Here is a 10,138-nt window from a genome sequence, read left to right as displayed (position 1 = left end):
TTTATAATAATATAATAATGTATAAATCTATAATAATAAAAGCATAATATGCTAATTAGACTGGATAGCTGAATGACCTTCTGGACGACCTTCTGATAAAGACGGGGCTGCGAGGGCCGAGGCAGCTGCCATGGCTGTGAGGGCCGAACCCCTTGGACAAATTTCATGCATCGGGCCTCTAGTACAATTATATGATTATAATTGCATATGTAGATAGTTAAAATTTATTGTCCTCTACGGATCAGAATGAAATTACACAGTCATAAATATATGTATATGCCAAATTTATTAGATTATCCCAACATTTTCTAGTTTATTACATAAATACACATTTTATCCAAAAATTCCATGATCCAACATTTAGTACTGCCAGAATGTTCAATGCTATACATTCTGATCATTATATAAAAGTATCATTTTGACATAAGTAGGCATTTTTCTGATTACTAATGGATAGAACACTTCTTTCTGGTCAGTAGTTATTATGGAATTATGTATTGAGAGAATGAGAGGTGCCTGTTCATGTCTCTCTACGATTTCTCCTGTGTGCTGCCTGTTATTTTCCTTCCTAGAAATGTTATATTTGCTATATGAGCTCTTTTTAAAATTTATAAGTGCAAATAGTTTTTTTGACTGTCATTTACATTTTTAGTCTCATATTGGAGTCTTTAAACGACCTGAATTTGTTAATGTTAACCTAGTCCAATATCTCATTATGGGTGTTAGTGATTATTTTAGAATTTAGTCAAAGTTTGTGAAGACAATCTGCTATATTATATGAGAGATACATCCATTAGTTGCCTCCTATATGTGCCCCAACTGGGGTTCAAACCCACAACCGAGGTATGTGCTGGGAATTGAACCCACAACCATCTAGTACATGGGATGATGCTACAACCAACTGAGCCACACTGGCAAGGCTGCCATCATATTTTCATATAGTTATTTAATCATAGTATCTTTCTAATATATATTTATAATAACTACTTTAAAATATTTTCTAATAAATCTGACATCTTCTCCCAGTGAAAATTAGATTCTAATTTTCGGTAAGTACATATTTTTTATAATATAATATACTAAATATGGATTCTGCATCTTTCTTAGATTTTTTGTAACTTTAATAAACTGTTAGTGTAGAATATTCTCTTTTGAAGTGTGCTTACCCCGTTTTTAAAATTCTCATTATTTATTTCTCTGTTTATCTTTACTTACCAGAGATTAGCCTTGTGTATGCATAGTTTAGCAGACAACCAATGATTTTTAAAAATGTATTCAAATACATTGAATCAGTATGGCTTTCACCCTCTGTTATTTTCATATTTTCATATAGTTATTTAAACATAGTATCTTTCAAATATATATTTATAATAACTACTTTTAAATATTTTCTAATAAATCTGACATCTTATCCCAGTGAAAATTAGATTCTATTGACTGATCCCCCCCATCAAGTATAAAAGACATTTTTTAGTTTCTTTGCATGTTTTCTCCTTTTGGTAAGTACATATTTTTGATAATATAATATACTTAATATGGATTCTGCATCTTTCTTAGATTTTTTTGTAACTTTAATAAACTGTTAGTGTAGAATCTTCTCTTTTGAAATGTGTTTACTCAGTTTTTAAAATTCTCATTATTTATTTTTCTATTTAGCCTTACTTACCAGAGATTAGCCTTGTGTATGCGTGGCTTAGCAGACAACCAATGATTTTTAAAAATGTATTCAAATACATTGAATCAGTATGGCTTTCACACTCTGCTATTTGATATACTCGTGTGTGTGTGTGTGTGTAGAAAAGTGCTCATAAGTTTGAAATCAATTCTCAAGTCCACTTTGGCTTTTATTTTTTACTGTATCATCTTTGTTTCTTCCACACATGTGCAAATTTTCCACCCGTCAGTCAAGCACATGCAGAAAGCTAATGTGATCTCTTCTATTGCACTCTTACTTTTACTAGTAGTACCTTCCTGTTATGTTTATGGCCTGCACTGTGCCTGACACAATGGAGAACACAGCCTCGGTCTAGGAAAAGGATAATTTCCCTCATTTATTACGCAGTAAATTCAGCACTTTCAGCTGAAAAATACTAGTAGTGGGCAACTTGACAACTGCTTCCACTGCTTATCAAGTCTTCCCTTGTGTCAATAATACCATTGATATTTGTGGCCTTCCCAAAATTATAAAAATTATAATTCTTACTCACTGAGCTGAGTTTGGGTGGTAGGGGAGACATGGGAACAGCCTTAGATAAGAAGACCACAAATTTGCTCTATTTTAAGCTGAATCTCTAGCAGCTTTCCCAATAATTAATAATTATAAATTATTATTAGTTTTCAATCAACTTTCAGAGCTGTGAAATTGGTATTTTTGTCCATTTGTCCTCTTCACTTAACTGTGCTAATACATCCTAATAATGTGTCCATTGTGTAACAATATATTGCAAATTAAGACTATAAATTAGAATTAAATTTATTTGTTTTTGTTTTCCATTTTTAAAATCATCATTATTTTGGGTGCAAATTACAATTTACGTAGTTACTCAATATTATATTTGTTCCCATTTGAAGTCTCATAGCTTGACATATAAAACATTGCCTTCAGTTTCAAAGTGCTGTGTAAGAATGTGATAAAATGCAAATTATGAATTAAGATAATTATCTTCAGAGTATTCAGATTAGTGCATTAAATCAACATTGATTAAAAAGGCAAGGGAGTTAATTGTAAAATGTAATTCCTTTTTTAATGGTAGAAAATGGTTACCTCTATATGGAAATGAAGAACAGCCTACAAGTTTATACATTTTTATATTAAGCACTAGAGGCCTGGTGCATGAAATTCTGGGACATCCCTCTCACAATCCAGCTCCTAACCACTCACCTGCCTGCCTGCCTGATTGCCCCTAACCGCTAACCTTCCGGCCTGATTGACGCCTAACTGCTCCCCTGCTGCCATGATTGTCCCCAACTGCCCTCCCCTGCAGGGCTGAGGGGACTTGGGATCTGAGGCTGGATGAGGCAGGGCTGATGGGACCAAGGGACTGAGGCTGGATGAGGCAGGGCTGAGGGGACTGGGGGACTGAGGCTGGACGAGGTGCACAGTGCCTGCCACCCCCCAGCAAGGCAGAGGGGACTAGGGAACTCTGGCTGGAGGAGGCAGGAATGGGGAACTGGGGGACTCTGGCTGGTTGAGGTTGGGCTGAGGGGGCTGGGGGACTCCAACTAGATGAGGGGGGGCTGAAGGTACTTGGTGCCGAAATCTTGTGAGGGCGTGTAGGTCAATTAGCATATCCCCTCTTTCTTGGCTGTGGACACCTCCATTTGTGAGGGTGTGATGTCAATTAGCATATTTCCTCTTTATTAGATAGGATTTCAATTCCTATCCCATGAAGTACCTGTTTATGACTATTATTATTTGAGTCATTTATCTTTTCCTTCTTGACTGTTGGTGGTTTTGTTTTTTTTAAAATATAGTTTATTGATTTTTTACAGAGAGGAATTGAGATGGATAAAGAGTTAGAAACATCCATCAGCTGCCTCCTGCACACTTTCTACTGGGTATGTGCCTGCAACCAAGGTACATGCCCTTGACTGGAATCAAACCTGGGATCCTTGAGTCTGTAGGCCGATGCTCTATCCATTGAGCCAAACCGATTAGGGCTACTGTTGGTGTTTTTAAAACACATTCTGTGTTCTGTTATTTTTATTGATTCCGTTTATTGCAAATATCTTTTTCAAGTTTGTGTTATTTCCTTTTTACTTCCTTCCTGATACTTTCAAGAATAGATATTTAAAATTTAACACAGTCAAATTTATTAATGTTTCTTTATGACTCATGATTTTATATTAAAAATATTTTACTAAATATATTTGTATTTTTTCTAAACCTTTCTAAATTGTGTTTCTGGCATTTTAATTTTTAATTCATCTGCAATTGGATTTTATATATGGTGTGGGATAGGGAACAAATTAAAAATGTTTTCATGTGACAAAAAAATGTTATACATTTTAAAACTTTTATCCAAAAGGTGTTCTTTAAATTCAGTTGTAAATAAAATTGTGGTGATGCAAAGTACAGCACAGGTAGAGAATATAGTCAACAATACTCAAATAACAATGCATCTTGTCAGGTGGGTACCAGACCCATTGGGGTGTTCACCTCAAAAGGTATACATGTGCCCAATCAACATGCTGTACACCTGAAACCAAAACAATATTGGATATCAATTGTAACTGACAAATCTTTTTAAAAGTTGCTCAAAAATTATTCTCATTGTTTTATATTACCAGAAACTGCATCCATGTTCACAACATACAAATTAAAACCTAAATCAAAATAATTATAATATAGTCACTTAAAATATAAAGGTTAAGAGTTTTGTTCCATTCTTCATTGCTAGCCAGTTGTAGGTTTCTATATTTCTTTAATGGCCTGTGCATCGCACAGCAGCATGTAAGAATCCTTTTTCTGATATTCTGCTGCCCGTGACAGTTGCTGTTTGGCTTGTTGGACATGCACTCTTACACTTTCAACTTTGCCTTCTATGCTATCTATCACATTTCCTTGCTCATGAATTATCATTCACAAATCTTTAAATAGCTCATTTATATCCATAATATCAGCTTCATATTGCCTAAGAGAAGACTCTCATGAGAAAGGCAAAGGTTGTCCTCCCTAATTTCCTCACTCTGCACCTGCTCCTGAGGTTGAATTTGGCTTTCCCAGGATATAAGATTCCTTTCTTCTGAGCCTTCCTCAGGGAAACTACCAGATTCTCTGGAACTGGCTCCCACGGGAGCAACAAACTCTTTCTATTTCTCATCAACTTGCCCCTGGACCTTCGGAAAGTTTGTCAGTGCTGTGAACTCAGCGTTAACTAAGTGATCCTTCTGCATTTTCCTTTGACACTGTTCAGTGGGAGTGATGGGCAGAGATCCAAACTCTTTTTATTATTTAATGTATCTTCATTGGTTAAAGTATTATAGATGTCCCCCTTTTCTTATGCCCCATCGACTCCCACCACCCTACCCCCACTTCCTGGCCTTCACCAGACTATTGTCTGTGCCCATGGCTATGCATATATGCCTTTAAGTTTCTCAGTTAATCTCTCCCTCCCCACCACCTACCCCAGCCTGCCCTCTGAGATTCATCAGTCTATTCTATGCTTCTATGTTTTGGGTCTGTTTTGTTCATCATTTAATTTTGTTCATTTGATTCCACATATAAGTGAGAACATATGATACTTATCTTTCTCACTGGCTTATTATGCTTAACACAATACTCTCCAGGTCTTCCATGCTGTCCCAAAGAATAACAATTCCTTCTTTTATACTGCTGCATAGTATTCCATGGCTTTAATATACCATGCCTTTTAAATCCACTCATCTACTGATGGGCACTTGAGCTGTTTCCACATTTTAGCTATTGTAAATTGCATTGCTATGAACATAGGGCGTGCATACATTCCTTCTGATGCATGTTTTGGGTTTCTTAGGATATATTCCTAGAAGTGGGATCACTGGGTCAAATAGCAGTGCAGTTTTTAACTTTTTGAAGAAACTCCATACTATTTTCCATAGTGGCTGCACCAATCTGCATTCCCACCAGCAGTTACTAGGGTTCCCTTTTCTCCACATCCTTGCCAGCACTTGTCATTTGTTGGTTTGTTGATGGTAGTCATTCTGACAGGTGTGAGGTGATACCTCATTGTCATCTACATTTGCATCTCTCTGATGATTAGTAACTTTGAACAGTTTTTTATTTGTCTCTAAGCCTTCTGTATGTCAACTTTGGAGAAGTGTCTTTTTAGGTTCTTTGTCCATTTTTAAATTGGTTTGTTTGTCTTCCTTTTGTTAAGTTGTATGAGCTCCTTATCTAATTTGTATATTAACCTTTTATAAGATGTATCATTGGCAAATATGTTCAGCCATGCAGGGGGCTCCCTTTTCACTTTGTTGATGGTTTCTTTTGCTGTTAAGAAGCTTTTTATTTTGATGTAGTCCTATTTGTTTATTTTATCATTAGTTTCTCTTGCCCTGGAGATCTATCCACAAACATATTGCTATGAGAGATGTCCAAGATTTTGCTGCCTATGGATTCTTCTAAGATTTTATGGTTTAACGACTTACACTTAAGTCTTTTTTTCTATTTGAGTTTATTCTTGTTTATGGTGTAAGCTGGTGATATAGTTTCATTTTGTTTTTGCATGTACCTGTCCAATTTTCTCCACATCATTTATTGAAGAGGCTGTCTTTTCTCAATTATATGCTCTTTACTCCATTGTATGCTCTTGCCTCCTTTGTCAAATATTATTGAGAATAATAGTTTGGGTCAATTTCTGGGTTCTCCTTTATGTTCCGTTGATCTATATTCCTATTCTTGTGACTGTTTTGATTACAGTGGCTTTGTAGTATAATTTAATATCTAATATTGTAATCCCTACTACTATATTCTTCTCTCTCAAGATTGCTGTGGCTCTTTGTGATCTTTTTTGTTTCCACGTAAATTTTTGGATTGTTTGTTCTAAATCTGTGAAATATACCATTTTAATAGGGATTGCATTGAATCTATAGGACTGCTTTGTGTAGTATGGACATTTGAATGATGTTGATTCTACCAATCCATGGACACGGTATATTCTTCCACTTGTTTATATCTTCCTCTCTCTCTTTTTTTAATGTACTGTAATTTTCTGAGTATAAGCCTTTTACTTCCTTAGTTAATTTTATTCCTCAGTATCTGAATCTTTTTGTTGCAATGGAAAATGGGATTTTTTAGTTTCTCTTTCTCTGATTTCATTTTGGTGTATAAAATTGACATAGATTTCTAGGTATTAGTTTTGTATCCTGCTATGTTGTCATTATTCATTCATTAAATCTAGTAGTCTTTAAGTGGAGTCTTAAGGGTTTCTATGTAAGATATCATATCATCTGTATGACAGCTTTACTTCTTCTTTTCCAATTTGGATGCCTTTTATTCCTTCCTGTCTGATCACTACAGCTAGGACTTCCAGTACTATGCTGAATAAGAGTGGTGAAATCAGTTATCCTTGTCTTGTTCTTAGGGAAAATGGTTTCGCTTATGCTCATTTTAGTATGATGTTGGCTGTAGGTTTGTCATCTATGGCCTTAAAAGAGTTTTCATCAAAGTAGGGGATTGGATTTTATTTGATGCTTTTTCTGCATCAATCAATATATGTTTTTTGTCTCTCAATTTGTTTATAACCTTTTCTGTTCTTTTGGCAAGTTTGTTAGGATGCTGCTGCTTCCGTTGCAGCTGTTGCCTAAATTCATGTGCATCTTGAGGTGCTTCAAGTTGATTCAGAGACCTCTATATTTCCACAGAACATCGTGGGATCTTCTGGATGTTGGATATGCTGGGCCAGCTGGGTGGGTCACAACAACTTCTGCATGTGAGACATGGTTGGTTTGCTTATTCACTAATTGCATCAGGTGTTGGTGGGCTGTGCATTTAACTAAGCAGTCACCCAACCTCCTCATTTCCTCCTCCTCCTCCAGCAGTGGACCAACTTAGCTGTTTGTATGAATTCAATTACCTAATTTCTCATAAAAATTTTTGTCTCATAGGATTTTTTGTACATGTTCATTCAATTTCCATGGATTCAACTCTACCACAGAAACAATAGTAATTTGTTGGTGTGGAAAAATGGCTCAGCTTTCTCTTCCAAACTGTAAGTTTTTGAGAACTTGTATATTTTATGCCTTCATGCTTTAAGTCAGAGATTAATCTTAGATATGAAAATCAATGCCTGAACGATTACATAAATACAGTAAAACTTTGGTATAACATACTAATTCAGGCAAGGAGTTAGCCACTAGAGCCAAAAGCCATTAGGTTAGAAAGTAGGTTTTACGAATATATATGTTCAAAATTGACAACTTAGTTAGTTTACCTGTTTGTACTTATGATGACACATCTGTGTAATTAAAATGAAGTACATATGAAAAGTTTCATCTCACAACAAAGTTTTCTGTATGTATTTCTATAATTTAAAGTTTATACTGAAAAGGTCTAGTAAATGCATGCCCCAGTCCTGACAGGTAAACAGAAGTACTTGGGTGGTGTGGGGCTTCAGCCCTCAGGCTTTACAACTGCTGGGGAGAGTCAGGCCGCAGGGCAGCAGCACCACTTACCACAGGCGATGTGGTGTGATCATGTGCTAACCATTAGCAGTACCTTGTTTATGAGCTTTGACTCTTGGATTTAAATATGTAGACTCTAGTAGTAGATATGTAATATTTATTTATGTCAGTAAAATTATTACATTGTTTTTTCCAACATATGGTCTAGTTGCTAAAGTTTTAAAAAAAATAATGGTGAATCAAGAACAAAAAATAACCTATTAATTTAATTGTAAGTAAACCTATTTTTTAAACATTTTAAAATTGGCAAGGTGTTAATTTCACATATGATATACAAACCTGAAATTTTGTCCATTAAATCCAGAGTACATTAAATCAAATGTTTGAGGTAAACTAAATTTTCTGTTGAAATATTATAAGAATTGTTCAGATTTAGATATGTAATCATTACTGTAAAGACTTTATTCATTGAAATATGAAGTTATATGTGATCATATTAATGTTATATTATTTCTGTATTTCAGATCTGCAAAAACTCAAGGATTTCATAAGAATTGTACATGTGCGAGGCTTGAGTACCACCAGCTCTTTTCTGAATCCTGTTTAGAAAATAAAAGCTATGTTTGTAAGCACCAGTCAAATTAGCTAACCGAAATCTAGTATAATGGTACTCCCAACATCTAAAAATAACACATTTCTAGTTTCTTTAAAAGCACTGCAATTATTTTTGTAGAACTATTTTTAAGATATTATTTTGAGACCAGCTTTAGGTTCACAACAAAATTAAGAGGAAGGTATTGAGATTTCCCTTCTTCCTCTGTCCCACCCATGCAGAGCCTCCCTTTTATCAACATCACTCACCATCGTGGTACATTTGTTACTGAGAATGATTCTACTTTGACTCTACATAGAACTGAAAGTCCACCGTTTGGCCTGGCTGCTGTGGCTCAGTCCTTGAGCATCGTCCCATGCACCAAGAAGTCAATAGTTCAATTCCTGATCAGGGCACATGTCTGGGTTGCGGGCTCGATCCCTAGTAGGTGGTGTGCAGGAGGCAGCCTATCAATGGTCCTCTCTCATCGATGTTTCTATCTCTCTCTTCCTCTCTCTCTAAAATCATTATACACTTTTATTTCAAAGTCTATAGTTTATCAGACACTTCACCCTTGGTATTACAGAGTTATTTTTAAATCTACATTTATGTTAATTTAAAAATATACATTCAGTTACATATTGTACACTTTTAAAACTTCAAATATTCACTAAAATAAGTCATGTACATATTATGAATTATAATATCAAGAACTGTTATTTCTTCCTTTGTTTGTTTGGCTCAGTGGATAGAGCGTCAGCCTGCGGACTGAAGTGTCCTGGGTTTGATTCCGGTCAAGGGCAAATGCCCAAGTTGGAGGCTTGATCCCCAGAGGGGGGGCGTGCAGGAGGCAGCTGATCAATGATTCTCTCTCATCATTGATGTTTCTAACTCTCTCTATCCTCTTCCTTCCTCTCTGAAATAAATTTAAAAAGAAAACAGAACTGTTATTTCTAAGTCTGCCATAACATGAATATTTTCAAATTAATTTACTTGACCTAGGCTTTAAAATTTCAAAATGGGGGCTGAACATCCTAGGGTCACAAGGTGTATAAGTGTGTTGAATCAGGAGTGAAAAACCAGGGAAAGTTTGTATCAAAGAATTATTAACTACTTGTTGGTGAGAGAGGGGAATAAAAGAAAGTTACAGAATGTTCTTAAGGCTTAAGGAAGATTACCAAAATGAAAACCACATGGGTGCCAGGTTTTAGACTTCATTGAAGACAGTGTCACTACAGAAAGCTTTATGGCAGGTATGCTCCCTGGACGGAGGTGGGACAGAGCAGTTCCAAGTCCGCTGGCCCACCCTGGTGAGGATGGATCTCAAGTTCTGACTAACTAGTAGGAAGGCCTCCCTGCCACACTGTCAGCAAGCAGAGGCTGGAGGAGAGGGACTGGGACCAGCCACAAACACCTGCTGGAGGGGGAACGCCACAGGAACCT

At 36.0% G+C, this 10,138-nt stretch overlaps 1 pseudogene; it reads right to left on the bottom strand.

Annotated features, from left to right (window-relative positions):
• The window catches only part of LOC102245371, a 12,419-nt pseudogene extending 4,998 nt beyond the window's left edge, over nt 1–7,421 (bottom strand).
• Between the last annotated feature and the right edge of the window lie 2,717 nt (nt 7,422–10,138).

This window comes from Myotis brandtii, unplaced genomic scaffold (assembly GCF_000412655.1).
Source record: "Myotis brandtii unplaced genomic scaffold, ASM41265v1 scaffold6480, whole genome shotgun sequence".
Classification (NCBI taxonomy): domain Eukaryota; kingdom Metazoa; phylum Chordata; class Mammalia; order Chiroptera; family Vespertilionidae; genus Myotis; species Myotis brandtii.
The sequence above is the reverse complement of the archived record's forward strand: the minus strand, read 5'-3'. Positions and strand labels throughout refer to the sequence as shown.